Source organism: Herpailurus yagouaroundi, unplaced genomic scaffold, assembly GCF_014898765.1.
Source record: "Herpailurus yagouaroundi ecotype Mexico unplaced genomic scaffold, PumYag 100, whole genome shotgun sequence".
Taxonomy (NCBI): domain Eukaryota; kingdom Metazoa; phylum Chordata; class Mammalia; order Carnivora; family Felidae; genus Herpailurus; species Herpailurus yagouaroundi.
In genome coordinates this window covers 66,932,679-66,950,718 of record NW_024412391.1, presented here as the reverse complement: position 1 = coordinate 66,950,718, position 18,040 = coordinate 66,932,679, and the positions used below count along the sequence as shown (strand labels likewise).

Sequence of the window (18,040 nt, the reverse complement as noted above, 5' to 3'; positions counted from 1 at the left end):
AAAAATCACTAATCCTTACTCTTGCCAAAAAATTAGTAGAAAATATTGTTGACATTGTTTAAGAAGAAAAAGAAATAAAAGTGTATTTTAGGTTTACTTTATCTTTATCTTTAGTTTAGCTGCAATATAGAAAGTATACAAATATTATGTATTCCAGGATCCTAATTTTACCTCTTTGCATTATTTTGTAGTGGTTAAGGATCACAGTATGTATCCTTCACTTTTCACAGGATATTTAGGATTAATATTGAATTGATTCATGTAACATGTAGAAATCTTACAAAGTAGTTTACTCACCCTTGAATCCTTTTTGCTAAAGTTGTCAAATGTACTACATCTATGTACATTATAAACCTCATGATACGATGTTATAATTTCCAGTGCTCTTCATTCCCCCTCTCTGCCAAGACCTAAATTTACATGTTTTTATTTCTCTTTAGCCTGAAGAGCCTCCCTAATATTTCTTGTAGAAAGAACTGTAGTTATAAATATAGGGCTTCCCTGAGTTCCATGAGTCATTCTAGTGAATTGTAGAACTTTAAGGGTAGTGGGAATCCTTAAATATATAGCTAGTGGGTCAAAAGCACAGGTGGTCTAGGAAGCCTGGAATTTCAGATAATTTCTGAAGTGAGGGGAGGATTGTGCCCTTAACTTGTGAAATTTGACCTAAATCTGGGTACTGAGCATTAGAGTTGTAGTTGTAGTACGCACAACTAGGCATATTATCATTAAATTTTAGAAAAGTAACACATTCTAAAAGATGGCAGAGAACAATGGTACATTACATACAAGGGAATTATGAACTGAATGATTGACAGCTTCTCATCATAAAAGTAATGCAGACTAGAAAACAGGTGGAACATCATCTTTAAAGTGGTGGAGGGGAGAGGGGAACAAAACCATATCAACTCAGAATTTCTACATCTTGTGAAAATGATCTTACAAGAATAAGGGTGAAATAAAATATATTTTCAGATAAAGAAAACTAAAAGTATATGTTGACAGTGGGCTCCCTTGTATGCAATGTACTATGGTTCTCTGACATCTTTCAGAATTACATGGTTACCTGTAAATTACATAGTTAATCTCTCTGGTGTGGCGAGCCCCCATCCTGAGTCATCTCATTAGCATAAACTCAAGTAAGGTCCCAGGGGACCATAATAAATAATAAAGACATTCCTGTCATTCAATGAAATTCCAAAGACTTAGAGGTTACCTCCTAGGAACCAGGGACAAAGGCCAGCCAATTCTTTATGATAGGTGCAGTTTTCTTTGTATTTATACTATTGGGTTTGTTGTACTTCTTGAATGTGTAAATTTATATCTTTCACCAAATTTGGAAAATATTCAGCCATGTTTTCCTTATTGTTTCTGCCCATTTTTCCTCTCTCTCATCTTCTTCTGAGACCCCCAGTTACATGCATCTTAGACTTTTTGATATGTGTTTACTGTTTATTTTTATTTCAACATTTTTTGTGTTCTTCAGGTTAATTTCTATTGACTTATCTTCAATATTGCTGGCTCTGTTTTGTCATCTACATTCTGTTGTTAAATTCATCTGGTGACTTCTTCAAAAAATGTTGTTGTTTGAGACAGAGAGAGAGAGATTGAGTGCAAGCAGGGGAGAGGGACAAAAGGAGACAAAGAATCATAAGCAGGCTCAGCAGAGAGCCCAACACAACAATTAAGGGAATTTTCTTTTTTTTTTTTAATTTTTTTTTGATGTTTACTTATTTTTGAAAGAGAGACAGTGAGAGGGGAGGGGCAGAGAGAGAAGGAGTCACAGAATCGGAAGCAGGCTCCAGGCTCCAAGCTATCAGCACAGAGCCCAATGCGGGGCTCGAGCTCACGGACCGCGAGATCATGACCTGAGCTGAAGTCGGACACCTAACTGACTGAGCCACCCAGGCGCCCCAGGAAACTTTCTTAAGTGTAATAAATATCACTAGTTTGAATTCATTGGAGTGACACCCAGTGTTAGTCAAAATTCTATATTATAAAATATTGCCAAAGAAATGTTACAACTTTTCATTACTTTTTAAGGACTTTGCTAGCAAAGTGCTAAAAACAGAGCTTCAGAAAAGATATATTTTATTAAGTATCTTAAAACTGAAATTAGCATACACACATACAAAAAGATCATCTAATATTAATGTCTATTCTAAAAGCTAAAATAACATATACAAACATAAGTAATTGTTACTTCTCTGGATAATAGAATTTAAGGGTTTTTTTTTCTTTTATTTATAATATTTTGAGTTGTATTACTTTGTAATAAAAAAAGAGTGATTTTAAAATGGAATACATTCTAAGGACATTTTATTCATATTAAAGCATTTTAAAATTCTATTCATGATTTTCTCATAAACAGCAATTAATGCTCCATCCAAATCACTAGAAATTCTAAATTATTATGGGCTCCATTGAAAATACTACTAAAATGAAAGCAAATATCTAACTATTCGCAATTAATTTCCTCATAACCTTATGTCCTCATACCATAAAAATCTTTAAGCAGTGAAAGGATTAAAATGTTTAATTTTTAAAGAAAAAAATGTTATATATAAGAAAAGTAAGCAGATATTTTGAAAGCAAAGACCTACATTAGTAGTAACCTTTTAACCTTTACTTGTACTTAAAAATTAGCAATGATTTCCTAGTTTTGAAGAAAAAAATTAGGCTTTACATCTCTTCTCAATAAGCAGAATATTTTTTGAACCTTAAGAATCACTGTCACAGGTTGACTTCTCCAGGAAGCAGGTTCTGTGATAGCATTTGCGGGGCAGAATGTTTGTTAGGGAGTGATCTTGGGATTAATACCTGTAGGATGGAGGGAAAGGAAGCAGGACTGGGCAGAAGGAAAAGCTGAGCTGTGATGAATTCCCAGTGTTTTCAGTGAACTCCATGGGAAGTGCTGAAGCTGAAATGGCCCACTGGTTAGCCATGTTGTCAAATGGGTCATCCCTTTTATCCCTTCCTCTGTTAGTTATTGGAAGACCATGTCTGGATGGATACAACCTTGGGCAAAATGGCTTTTGCAGCTGAGACAATCCTTGAAGGGGGCTACAGCCAAAGGCTATTTGTTAATATCACTCTCAGAAGGTGAGGCAACATGTTCTTCCTTGAAGAGATCTGGGTGCTACATCTCCACATTTATCTCAATTGTGAAAATTCCTTTCTATTGGAAGTTTCAACTAAATGCTAGGTTCAGTATGAAACAAGTAAAATTATACCCAAATTTAAGGAAAATTGGAAATCTGGGTTATCTAACACCATGATAGGGTATAGAATTCTGGGCAGTAAAGGTCCTATTTACGAAAGTAGTTGAAACAATTATTTTAACTAAAAATGAGAGACCTATTAAGAAGCAGATGGGATTATCTGGCAAAGTGTCTAAGTATAAATATTGTATAAGAATAAAATAATCTTCTAGAGCCACACTTTGCTGCTAAATCTCTTTACAACGATAAGAGTTGAAAACAGAATGCATTAACCAACACTCTAGGAAGTGAAGCTTCTGTACCCAGAGGGTTGCAGCTCCCTTTGTGCGCCTTCTCTGTAGGTCCACAGTGCAGGCACAAGGGAAGGCTGTACACCAGGAACCAGACAGAGAATGAAGAAGAATGCAAAAGAGTAAAGAACAACGTCCAGCAACAGAAAAAGATACCAGGCATAAAGAAGAACTGTTCTGCAAAGTCAAATGGCAAACTAATATAACACGAATACAATTTATTCGGGTTGGATCAGGTCATCTGGTACTCCACATGACCCAGACTAGACACACATTCAGTGCCCAGTAGTGTAGGTATTCTCACTGACAGAAAATGTCAAAGGGAGAGAGTGCTTTCTTAAAACCTTCTTAGTCTGTCACCATTCCTCTTAATGTTCCCTAAAACCATAGCTATTCCCAGAAACTCTAATTCTTCTCCACTCTGAGCTCCCTGCCTCCCAAAACTTCTCTGACAGTTTCCCTGTATGCCCTTTCTTACCACCTTTTCTCTTTCTTGCTTCTGTAGCTTTTTATTATGTAGCTGCACATAGCCTTTCTGGTTTCAGAAAGTGTGTTTGTTTAGACCTACACTTGAATTTAGGAGACCAAATGATAGCCCCAAGTGACCAAAAAAAAAAAAAGAAAGAAAAAAAGAATCCTTTCTCTTAAGTGTAGGCCAATTTTCAAGGAGAAGAGATGGACTACAAATGTTCACAAATCTAGTAATTATGACTTCCCTATACAATTAAGTAATTAAAAAGTTATCTGTATTATACTAATAAGAATAGAGCACTGTATTTTAGAGTTTCCCTATTAGATATGGTGGATTTTCTTAGAGGTGATTGGGATCTAGATCTAGATCTGTGAATTCTGAAATAATAGATACAGAGAAGCTTCCTAGAACTATTTTACAGACTATGACTATTGGGTTCCTCTAAACTATGCTGGGTAGAGATAGAGAATGATTTGATGCTTAGTCTTTTTGAGATTAGAGGAAATAGTGTTTTCAAATTCATATCTTATGTTAATTTTTTGCTAGAATCCCTGAGTAACATAGCACATTCTGCCCCCTAGATTTCATTTTTTTGGAGGGAGTTACCATTTAAAAGACCTAAAGTGGATTGGACATCATCAAAAACACAGCCAATAAAAAACAAAGTATGACTAATTGGGGATAATTGTGGGCCAGGCAACACCATGGTAAATTTAAGGGCAGAAAAGTCAAAGAACAGTTTTAGGGTTCAGGGGTTTACATGTTTCCCATAATGATGGACCAGCTTCCTGAAGGGGACAGTTATAGGAAGAATGATATGCTGGTACAGGAGGCATTTAGACAGCAGTTGGAAAAGGGAACTACAGATTCTTGTTATTTCTAATCACTGTGATTCTAAACAATCCAGATTCCCATTACAGGCAGGCAATGTAAGTCTTCACAGTAAATATGTACAGATTTCTGTAAGTTTCTCTAAGAACATGTTCTAAAAACTAGGAATGTAATTATAACAACATAAACAAATTTCATGTTTTTTTTTATAAAGGAAAATCACCATTCATTCAAAAATACTTGATAAACACTTCTTGCCAGGTGCTGAGCTAGGTTGTGGGGTTGCACTGGCAAACAAGTAGACAAGGCCCTAGGGGAGAGAGACAGACAATAAATTAACAACTATACAAATAATAGGGATTATTGCAGACAGTGGCAAGATTTATAAAAGTTTAAAAAACAAAGTGACTTATAGGTCACTATCTTAGACATAGGGGATCCAGAAGAGATCTCTGAAAAGATGACATTTTATGTTGGGGCTGAAGTGGTAACAGTTGGCCAAGAAGATAAGACAAGGTAAGACAACACTTGGCATGTGTTAGAACATGCCAAGCAGAGGGAATAGCTAGGAAAATGGGTACACACTTAGTGTGTTCAAGAGAGCATCATAGACAAATTGCCAGAGGCCAGGACATGTGGGACCTTAAAACTGTGGATTTTATCCTAGTTGCAATTGGCAGATGCTGGCAAATTTTAAGATAGAAAAGAAAATTATCTGATTTATATGTTCAAAGGCTCCCGCAGACCACTCTGTAGAGCATGGACCAAAGGGGTCAAGGGTAGAAGCAGGGTTATCAACTAAGAGGCTTTTACTACAGTACAAGAAGAAGGTAAGTAAGTGTAAGAGTGAAGGTGGTGAGAGGTTATTGGAACTTGGAAATATTTAAGTTTGGTCAGATTCACTGATGGTTTGGATGTGAGAAGCCAGGAAGAGTTGGAAACAAGATTGACTGAGGATTTTGGCTTTATCAGTTACATGAATGATGATGCTAATAACCAAGACAGGGATCCTTGAATGGCCTTAAATGGAATGAAAACTTAGTGTATATGTTCACACAGACTTTAAGTGGGAGCATGCACAAGTTTAGAACTTTGGAAAATAAAGTTAGGCACTTCTTAGCATCTTGCCTTCTGGCTTTTCTTTTTCCTTTCTTTTGCATCTGCAATTACGTGAAAGCAGAGAATAGAGATTAAGTTATTAGAGAATTTAAAACATGTAAAGAAAAGGGCACATTTAAGAGTTAGTCTTTTTAACTTTATTTCATTGAGAATATAAATACATATAAGGTAGGTCTGAAAAACTTCTGGATTCCTTTTTAATTTCCTTGTTATATTTAAGATATTTTGGCATTCCTTGGTGTAGGCTATGCAGTGGCCTTCCTGGTCTCCCTTGCCAAGCTAAACAGACATCTTATTTGCCATGTGCAAGGGACATCTTTTACCTTGGGTTTTTTGAGCTCTCCCACTGAGGTATAACTAAGGGTATCTCTTGTGATCCTTTCTATAAATAGGCAATATGTTAGCTGCATTTCAATTGGGAAAACAGAACACTGTGGAATAAGAGATTTACTATAGGTTTTAGAATTTACACAATTGTGAGAGAAGGTGAGGAATGAAAGATCAGAATGCAAATAGTTGGAAGATTAGAGAAAAGGCAATTACAAGGACCACAAAAAGAGGTGTGAAAAACTCTGTGGAAGGTAATTGCCTTTGTGTCTGGGGGAGGTGAGGGGGAGGTTCTAAAGTCATTGTAAGTCAGTAGGTCAGAGAGTCAGGAATAAAAGCTGGACAGACAGTAGGGTAAAGTAAGAATACATTTTTCTTCCATAAGTACAAACTGGAACCTATGCTGGTCACTTATGTCAAACTCCAAGGAAGCTCCTTGGACCTGCAGAAGAAGTTGCTGCCTTTGACCATCTTGCTATCCATGCCCAGGAACTGGAAAAGCTGAAGGAGATCTCATGCGAGCTAGAGAAACCGTGGGACTGGGTGCTAATCCATGTGAACATGGTGAACCAGCACATCAGTAACCACACACACACACACACAAGTTCACAAACGTGCAAGTATGCATGTATCGAGCAATGTTGCCTGGGGCCCTGCATCAACCTTCTGAATATAATGGCTGTTGCTGCCCCCTTCCAAATCTCATGCAATAATTTTTTTTATGCTTTATTTATTTTTGGGAGAGAGAGAGGCAGAGCGTGAATGGGGGAGGAGCAGAGAGAGGGAGATACAGAATCCGAAGCAGGCTCCAGGCTCCAACCTGTCAGCACAGAGCCCAACGCGGGGCTCAAACTCACGAACCGTGAGATCATGACCTGAGCCAGTCAGACACCCAACCGACTGAGCCATCCAGGTGCCCCTCATGCAATATCTTTAATGGCCAACTCTAAATTGAAACTACTAAAGGGAAAGAAATTCTAGAAACCATAGTTACAGCTGAATAGACATGGTATAAAATTACCAGTCATGCCCTTCACAAAAATACCATGAGAAAGAAGACAGTGATTCACCTCAACCCCAATCATGGCCCTATTTAAAAAGACATGAAGTGAAGTTGGATGTATTTAAGACTTAGAAAATGTGATGGGACAAAACAACTCAATGAATTCAACTTTCTGATTCCAACCACCCTACAATTTCATCTGAAATTCTCAGATATTATGACTAGCACTTGCATAACAGTTTTTATCAACTTGGCTACTGTTGTTAGTAAAATGTTGACCTGGGCGGATCATAGCTTTGACTCAGTCGCAATTCCTATCTGCCTATGTAAATAAAATGGATCAAGATTATTCAATTTTATGTCCTCTTTAATTCTGTTACAGCCTTTTATATCTAGCTTCAGAGTAATGTTTTATAAGTAGTAATCTTTGTTTTCCTGTTGCAACAGTTTAGTATCTTAGAAGGAAGTAATACAAAAGTGATGTAGTTGTTTTCTCTCCTCTTTGAGCTGTAATTTCCATACATGACAGATCTCACCTTCTTTTAACAAAATGCATTCATCAGCTATAAGACACCATTTTTCTATGATAAAAGAAAACACCTTTCATCTATTGGAGAATATTCTGTCAGAAGTCTTACATGGCAAGACAAATGACAATATTAACATTTTTTTCTAAGATGACATTTCATATGAGAGATAATTTCCTTAATGAAGAGATGTAATCATTCCTGACACAGTAGGCAAAGAGAAGTCCAAATTTGAAATTAATGGCATACAAGAGAGCAGTTCTTATAGTCCAACATCAGCCTATAGAGGTTTACTTGAAGGATTATTAATTCCTTCACATTTCAGAAGGGGAAAAATGATAACAAGGGAGGAAATTTCATCCACAAATAAATGTTATTTTAACAGAAAAGTTGTAAAGAGAAAAAAATTCATATTAACACATTCTTTAGTTCCCCACAACTATATTATTAATGAAGATATTATTAAGAAGAGAAATGACAGGATATAAAACCAATGCAAAGAAATCAGTTGCATTTCTATACACCAGTAATGAAGCAACAGAAAGAGAAGTCAAAGAATCGATCTCATTTACAATTGCACCAAAACCCATAAAATATCTAGGAATAAACCTAACCAAAGAGGTGAAAAATCTATACACTGAAAACTATAGAAAGCTTATGAAAGAAATTGAAGAAGACACAAAAATGGAAAAAATCCCATGCTCACAGATTGGAAGAACAAATATTGTTAAAATGTTAATACTAGCCAAAGCACTCTACATATTCAGTGCAATCCCTATCAAAATAACACCAGCATTCTTCACAGAGCTAGAACAAACAATCCTAAAATTTGTATGGAACCAGAAAAGACCCCAAAAAGCCAAAGCAATCCTGAAAAAGAAAAACAAAACTGGAGGCATCACAATCCCAGACTTCAAGCTGTATTACAAAGCAGTAATCATCAAGACAGTATGGTACTGGTATAAAAACAAACATTCAGATCATGGAACAGAACAGAGAAGCCAGAAATGGCCCCACAAATGTATGGCCAACTAATCTTTGACAAAGCAGGAAAGAATATCCAGTGGAATAAGGACAGTCTCCTCAGCAAGTGGTGCTGGGAAAACTGGACAGTGACATGCAGAAGAATGAACCTGGACCACTTTCTTACACCATACACAAAAATAAACTCAAAATGGATGAAAGACCACGTAAACCTAAGACAGGAAGCCATCAAAATCCTAGAGGAGAAAGCAGGTAAAAACCTGTTTGACCTTGGCCGCAGCAACTTCTTACTCAACATGTCTCTGGAGGCAAGAGAAACAAAACCAAAAATAAACTATTGGGACTTCATCAAAATAAAAAGCTTCTGCTCAGCAAAGGAAGCAATCAGCAAAACTAAAAGGCAACCGACAGAATGGCAGAAGATATTTGCAAATGACATATCAGATAAAGGGTTAGCATCCAAAACCTATAGAGAACTTAATCAAACTCAAACCCAAAAAACAAATAATCCAGTGAAGAAATGGGCAAAAGACATGAACAGACAGTTCTCCAAAGACATCCAGATGACTAACCCACACATGAAAAAATGCTCAACATCACTCATCATCAGGGAAATACAAATCATTATCACAGTGAGATACCACCTGACACCTATCAGAATGTCTAACATGAACAACTCAGGCAACAACAGATGTTAGCAAGGATGCAGAGAAATGGTGGGTATTCAAACTGGCACAGCCACTCTGGAAAACAGTATGGAGGTTCCTCAAAAGGTTAAAAATAGAACTGCCCTATGATCCAGCAATTGCGCTACTAGGTATTAATCCAAGGGATAATGCTGTTATGTTCAGTGTATGTATGCTGTTTCGAAGGGACACATGCACCCCAATGTTTATAGCAGCACTATCAACAATAGCCAAAGTTTGGAAAGAGACCAAATTTCCATCAATGGATGAATGGATAAAGAAGAGGTGGTATACAGGAGTATTACTTGGCAATCAGAAAGAATGAAATCTTGCCATTTGCAACTACACGGATGGAACTATAGGGTATTATGCTAAGCAAAATAAGTCAGAGAAATACAAATATCTTATGACTTCACTCCTATGAGGACTTTAAGATACAAAACAGATGAACATAAGGGAAGGGAAGCAAAACAATATAAAAACAGGGAGGGGGACAAAACATAAGAGACTCTTAAATACAGAGACAAACTGAGGGTTGCCTGAAGGGTTGTGGGTGAGGGGATGGCCTAAATGGGTAAAGGGCATTAAGGAAGACACTTGTAAGGATGAGCACTGGGGGTTATACATAGGGGATGAATCACTGGAATCTATTCCTGAAATCATTGTTGCACTATATGCTAACTAACTTGGATATAAATTAAAAATAAATACATAAAATAAAATAAAATAAAATAAAATAAAATAAAATAAAATAAAATAAAAAGATGACAAAAGTTCATGTAGAGAAAAAAGAAAATAATGTGTTCGTGGTTTGGTCGATTCAATTCATATTAAATTTCATATTTCCCAAGAAAGAAATATCTGAGGACATTGACAAGTTATAGCTGACACATCAAGAAGTAGTAAGAAGTCGGCCACTTCATACTAAAGTAAGGTGTCAGACTCAAATTCAGATTTCTTTTCCTTTATTATTAATTCCAGTATAATTAATGCACAATGGTATATTAGTTTCAAGTGTACAATATAGTGAACAAATTCATATTTTGAAGAAAATGGTCACAAAACTCTTGGACCTCTGAGGTCTTCCATCCCCAATGGGCAGAGAACAGGGAATGCCTGTTCACTTTCCTCACTTTCATTTGGATGTGCAGAGGCCTCCAAGAAGCCTACTGAGAGAGCACACTGCTTTACTCCTACAGTGGTGAGGCATAATGAGTAGTCTGATTCCTGTCCAGAGAAATCAAGAAGTCAAGAAATTGGCTCACCAATTGCTATGGTGCTAAAGAAGAAGAGTTTTTATTGTTTGGATATTGGCCTGCACTCTAATTTGCCAAGGTAAAGTCTATGTGAGGGTTTCCCATGACTGGAGGTGGGCCATATATGAAGAAGAGCTCACCCTGGATTCAGTTCAAAAGACCTACTGAAAGGGATCAAGGGGCCCATCCACAAGGATAGGATCTAGAATAGGATTCTCATAGGAAAGAATATCAAAGAAGTGTTCAAACACAGATTTATCTACTACGGAACAAGAGGTGAGAGACCTCAGTGGTAGGACTCTTCTAAGTACCCATAAAAGCATCCATGAAAGAGTTAGCTCTAAATACCTGCCAAACCCAGGAACTCAAATCTAGCCCACCAAAGCCAAGTTCAAGTAAATATATTCTTATTATCTATTCTTCCTCTGTCTCATGCTCCAAATCTAGAATGGCCTGAAGTCAAGGTCAGCAAAATGGCACCTAAGATCAGCACTAGCTGAAAGAAGAAGGAAAACTGTAACTTTGAATTAAATGCAGAGTTTTGATTATTATACAAGAACCAACACTCTAATTTCTGAATCCAGACTGTTTGGGCCCTGAAAATGTTTTTAAGGAATGTTTATTATCTAAGAGTGAGTAGAAAATAAATCCTGGAACTCTAATTTAATAGTGGAGGAAAACTCCCACTACTGGAAAGATTTAAAGAGATAATGGAAAGCAAAAAAAAAAAAAAAATGTGTTTTGTTAGGTCTTATGCTTAGAGTTTGTTCAATGTAAAAGTAATTAAAAAAAAAAAAAAACACTCACATATAAGTCTTAAACCAATTCTACCCTAAAAGGCTCCCAAGAACTTGTACTTGCCCTAGATACAGACTCATCCTTTCCATTGTTCAACTATTGCCACCTCATTTTGACTCATCAGAAACTTTTTTAGCATTCTGTTAGGTCAGGGGGGCCAATGCTTAGCTATAATTGCCAAACTGGGTTGTTTTCCACTCAGTTTTGTTACACATTGGGGTTTGAGCCTAATTTTTCTTACTAATAATTACATAAAATAATTATATAAAATCAAAAGTTCTATATTACCTTTTGATATCTTCATTTTTTTCTCTCTTGTCAGTTTGGTCATTAAAATTGGGAAAATATCCGATAACTGTAATTGCCTCACTAATAGCCATTTCCAGATCACATAAAATATGAACTGAGAAAAGGGCCCAGTGAGTGCAATTTTACTGAAATACTAAGAACATAAATAAAGTTCTAGTAGGTTGAAGAGTGAAAGGGAGATAGGGAAATAGGTTTCAGAAATGAATACCGAAATTTCTGGGAGCTCTGCAGTAATCAAATGAGAAATTTAGTGCTGTTGGAAAAGACAGATTGAATGAATCAATGAATTTAAATGAATGAATTTAGTTAAATGAATGAATTAAATGAATGAATTTAAAGTCCAACCAGAATTATTACAAATTCAATGTTTTAAAATTATCTCTTTAGAGGTGTCTATGGCCCTTTAGAAAGATTAAAAAACTATATATTTTTTATGTTCTATACAACTCTTGAACAAAATAGGTTCTTAATACACTTCATTTCTACACACACAACCATGTCCTCTAATAAGTTATGTGTTGTTCACCTTCTCAGAGTACAGTCTCTGCCATGTGTTTATGTAGGCTATAGAATGGGTGCAATGTGCACAAATGCTATTCCATTCCAAAGCTGTAGCTTACCACGTGTGGAGTGATAGTCTAACACACACATATAGTGTAACAGCACTCCAGCTGGTCTTAAGGGCTAACTTGCTTCAAGTTAACACACTCCTTGCCTGCTGACTTAAGGCCCTTCATCTGTAACAGAACTAATTTGCTTTCTTTGATATTTGCAGACCACTGGCCTCGGGGAATAAGGAGCCAAAACTTTCCCAGGCCACTGAGGCCAGCATGTCTGCTTGAAGCCACCTTGGCTTTCTGTTTAGCCCAGCAATCTTTTAGCAAAATGTTTTTTTCTGGTTAAAGTCACACAAATGACTTTACTGACCTCTGTGAATCTATAGACCTTCCCCTCCTTTGCAAAAATAAGAGTGCTCTTGACCAACCACCGTCTGGTACCTAGGAACAAGACCTTCTTGCACAATCAGTCCTGGACACCAAAAAACCAGAATTTCCTGCAAAATTTCCGAGTACCAAGATAACTCTGCAGCTGGCATCATCGAGTCTGCATGTAATCAAGAAGTGTCACAGACCACTATACTCCCTTAACTGATTAAACCCATTTAAAACTCTGGGCCAGGTAGAAACCTAGGAGCTGGCCTTTGGACAAGAGTCCACCTTCTTCCCAGGTGGCTGGCCTCCTGAATAAAACTCATATTCCTTTCCAATCAAAACTCATATCTTGAGTATTGGCCTTTCAACTGATGGGCAGCTGAACTTAGGTTTCGGTAACAATAGGACAATGACTTACATGTTCTTACAATACCTCCTCCTACAAGAGAATATTCTAGATAATTAACTTATGATGAGGTAGTAATAAAGACTTAAAATAATACATGAGTATGTTAATATAAATATTTGTTTCCTTATTTTGAATTATTATTCAAATTATCTAAGAATTCTATTTTACTGTTAAGTGTATATTGTTCAGCAAGTATCAGTAACAAGCAACAAAGAAAATGTGTTAGATAAATGAGAATCTTGAATATATTACTGAATTTCCTGCTGTATGAGTGCTCTTGTTTTGGATAAGCAGGAAGCAGTAGTATCAAAGTTCCTTCTGATAATTCCATGGCCATTCTTATACCTGTAGATGATTACAAGAAAGTATTAAAAAGAGAGCAATCAATGACTCATAGTATAGTGGAAGCTCCTTAAAATACTTTTATCCTTCTAGTACAGGTGGTTGACACTGGGGGTCTTAAAAACATGATTCAACGATTTCTTAGGATTTCTATAAATATTTCTAAGAAAATAACCTTTCAATAACATTCTTCAAATTAAAAACAGGGTGCATTAAGAACAAAGCAAAATCATGTTCAATAGGAATAAGTTTCTCCACTCACTATGAATTCAGGTATCAGAAATATTAGTATTTACTTCTTGCTTTCATTAATACAACTACTCTGCTTATTCTTGCTCAGTTATTCCAGTAACCATGGCAGTGTTCCAGCCCACAGATGAGTATGTGGGATAAATTTGGAATTCAGTAATTGTTATGTGAATGAAAGAAGGAACAAACTATAAATCCCTAGGAAGAAAGGCAATAAATCTACTATTTTTCTTCACATGGGTTTTGTTTCAGGGCAATAATTACATGGCCAGAGGCCCTCAGTTTGACAGTACTACATTTTAATCTAGAAAGATGAACCTTAACTGGTATATGGCTCTCATTTGTTCAATCTATTTGCCTTTATTACCTAGGAGAACTTGATTTAATCACTGAGTTTCAGACCCCAATTAATAATTGTTCTCAGAGTAACAATATTTTTAATGGCATGAAACTAAAAGAATTTATGTTATGAGGATAACAAGAATAACTCTGTGCCCCACTTCAGGTGATTCATATGTCATAGGAGTTAGCAATATAGCCACCATCTTTCTTAAGAATAAATTAACAAATGCAGGGTGCATATATTGAGTCTGAGGCCTGGGCCAAATGGACCCTGTTAGGAAATATAAAAAGAATAAGACATATACATCTAAACAGCTGGAGATGGCAAAGTAACCAGCTTATTAAAAATAAAAAAAAATTTAAAAAAAGAGCTTTTCAAGATAGAGGTAGCAATGAGACATAAGCATGGAACTTCCAAGAAAGAAATTTTATAAATGTTCCCACCTGGAACATGGATATGATGTCTGGAACAATAGCAGTCATTCTAAGATCATAAGGGGATCTTGAAAACAGTGATATGATCAAATGCATTATGTTTAAGAGGGAATGAAACACCTCTGGAGATCATATGGATAAAGGATTACAGTGAAAAAGACCTTTGGGTTAAATTATTTCCTCTGTACATGAAAACTAGTGAAGCCTGATAACAATTTCACTATAGAATCAATAAAATAATTAAGTTTAGAATGAATCTTATGGAAGCAATATAAGCTGCCACCTTCTGTTATACTGAAGCCTTACTCTTTCCATATATTCCCCCACTGGAGGATCTCCCACAGTAAAGCTTTAAATTGTTTTAGTAGAAGTTAGGGCCTTTTGTTCATTCCACAAATAGAGATAAAAAACTAAAAGCAGATGCCCTGAGAGAATTAACACATTGGGTTAAAATCATGTCAGGTTGTAAAATACAGGTATCATATTCATGTCTGAGATCCAGTTTTCACAGGTACTGCGAGAGGATAGCAGAAGGGTACTTAGTACCTGTAGTTAAAAGTAATTATAGTGTCGGCAGTGGAGGGCGGGGGGAGGAGTGCAAAAAGGGAAGGTTAAGAATACTAAAAACAAACTATTATTTCAACATTTTGTCCTTGGGGTGACTCTGGAAAAGGAAATGCAGAGAGAAAACATTTTATTAGTAAGTACTAGTAAATCTAATCTAATGATTACTTCTTGCTAACATAATATTCATAAAAACTGTAGATGCTAAAAAAAAAAACTGTAGATGGAGTATCAGAAAGTTAATTCATAGCAAATTCTGGGATAAGCAATTCACCTCCTGAGTAACTATTATTAATAGAGAGAAATGAGATGAATAATATAAAATTGTTTATGTTTGTAGTACTATAGTATAATATAGAACTATATTTTCAATTATGTGTTATATATGAAATTTCCTGCAAATCTGAGTAGTTATTATAAAAAGAAACAGGCTTGAGGCGCCTGGGTAGCTCAGTCAGTTAAGCGTCTGATTTCAGCTCAGATCATGATCTCACGGTTTGGGAATTCGAGCCCCATGTCAGAATCTGTGCTGACAGCTCAGAGTCTGGAGCCTGCTTCGGATTCTGTGTCTTCCTCTCTCTTTGCCCCTTGCCTGCTCATGCTCTATCTCTCTCTCTCTCTCTCTCTCTCTCTCAAAACTAAACATGAAAAAGAATTTTTTAATTAAAAAAAATAAGAAACGGATTTATTTATTTACATGCTTAAAGTCCTTCTTTCCCATCTAGCTCCAAGTCCATCCTGGTTTAGGCCTGTGATTGATATCACAGGAAGCATCTGCCTTAAGCAGATCTGGAAGACCTGCCCATCCACCAAAAACCTCTTCCATCGACTTTCCATGGTACCTGAAAATTCCAGCAATGGAGTTATTTCTCCTCAATGAAGTAACCAGAAGCCATTGAGTACATATCTTTAGTAGGAGTAACTTTATGCCAATTTCACCTAGAAACATCTTGACACAATTATTTTGTCAGAATGACTAGCCTGTCCTTGGAAATATCCTCAGGAAATAAGCTGTAGGCTTGCTAAGTTTTGATATGAGAGGAAAAAAAAGAGGGAAATAAAGAGGCCTGTTGGAGGAGAAAACACCACATTAGGAGTGTAAAGTAAAGAGATCAAGTAAAGTCTATCATATTGTACCAACATAAATTCCATAGTTTTGACAAATGGTTAACATTAGGGCAAGCTGAGTAAATGGTATATGAAAGGTCTTTGGGCTATTTTATAACTTTTTGCAAATTTAAATTTATTTCAAAATGAAACGCTTATTAAAATTTTTTGTTAGAATAACTCTAGCTTATATTAAAGATTTTTTTGAAATCAAATTGTGAGTTATGCCAATGGCTCATTTGGGACTATCATGCCTATTAATGCCAAATTCTCTAATGCCACTAAGTTTAATGTTTTTCCTATACTTTTATCTTCTTAGCAGCAATGGGTAAGGTGTTTTGTCTTCTCAATGGCAGAGGTAGTAATTTTTTTGTCCAATAATGACTTCTGCATCAGGTCTGGATAATGCCTTGGTTCATTTCACCTCATGTCATTTTATCTGCACATTTTTAAGGGGACAGTTTCTAGTTTCATGTTTCTTGTACTATCTGATAACCAGAGCTGTAATACATTTCTCAGGCTCTGACCATGTTTTGTTCAAACAAAATACGCTTTCTCCTTTGCTTATAGTACATAACGTTCCTCTGTATTTTAGGATGTTTTAACATCATTTTCTCATTTGTTTTTATTTGCTGTTATCATTTTCCTGTGTATATATTATGGGAAAGAAAATCATTTTGGCTTGTGTCCATTACAAGAAAAAAAAATTTAGAAAATAAATAGATTGGGCTTCACACTGGTCTGACAGAACAGAAAGACCCAGTGAAGACAGTAATCCAAATGGCAGCAAAAATTATCAAGATTACACTAAGTTTCTACATACTAACAACCTAATGTTCTGATTAATTAATCACAGGTGAAACAACAATCCCAACTTTATTGACTAGTGGGGCAGAGTGAGGTTCAATAGCAAAAGAGCAACAGAGAGGGCTTTTTTATTTCTTCACATTTTGTATTTCCAAACAATCACTTTCATAAATGAGGGGTAGAAGTATGAAAAGGATTTCAGAAATAAAGAGCCGGAGTGGTTAAGAAAGATTACTGTACGACTAGCAGCGTGGCGCAGGGTCGCCTAACTTGGCTGTAGATTTTTTTTTTTTTTTTTAATTACAGAAGGCCATGGGGAGAGGAGGTGAGTGAAGCGGCTGAGATCTGGCCACTCTCTGCAGGTCCTGTCCCGGCAGAGAAAAAGTATGCTAATTCTCCCAACGGCACGCTTCAGACGTGAGGTGGAGAAAGCCCCCTGTCTACACACCTCCAAGAAGCTACTGTCTCACAAACGGTTGAAGACAAATTCCCTTCCCCACTACACACAATGAAATTGTTACAGACCTCAGGTCCTGACACATGTGTCCCAAGTTTTAAATGCATTGTCTCCGGGCTTTTACTAGAGATTACTCAACTCGTCAATGAACGAACAGCCTTTCGGCCTCTTCTTTCGCCGCTCAATTTCTGTCTTTTACGCGTTTGGTTTTATTGTCTGTTGGTGGTTCTCGTGTGTGTGTGTGTGTTTTGTTTTTTCCACTCCGCTTCACCGAGTGAAGACTGTGTGGTACCTTTGGTTTCCTCAATTAGCGGAAAAATTCCTTCACGGCCTTTCAGTCTCCAGTCCCTTCGCATGCAAAGTATTCATTCCTGAGGTATTCGCTGTGCACCCGATTGTCCTTTGTCACAGTGCCCCTCGACATTTTCTCAGTGTTTTTCGCTTGCTTTACACCTAAACAGAGTCACTTTTTCCCACCTACCAGTAAGGCAAGCCACTCAGCGCCTGCGCCTGTGCCAGTTGGTGGGAGTCCATCATACAGCGCATGCACCGTCTCCGCCGACCCGTGCGGAG

At 36.6% G+C, this 18,040-nt stretch overlaps 1 protein-coding gene across 2 annotated transcripts in view; it reads right to left on the bottom strand.

Annotated features, from left to right (window-relative positions):
• Positions 1-18,030, bottom strand: part of FAM237B (family with sequence similarity 237 member B) — a 174,785-nt gene extending 156,755 nt beyond the window's left edge. For both annotated transcript variants that reach the window (XR_005789036.1, XM_040471574.1), the window contains exons 1-2: positions 17,536-18,030; positions 13,417-13,509 (exon numbers count right to left, since the gene is read on the bottom strand). The gene's annotated coding sequence lies outside the window, so the exon portion shown is untranslated. The remainder of the gene's footprint in view (positions 1-13,416; positions 13,510-17,535) is intronic.
• Between the last annotated feature and the right edge of the window lie 10 nt (positions 18,031-18,040).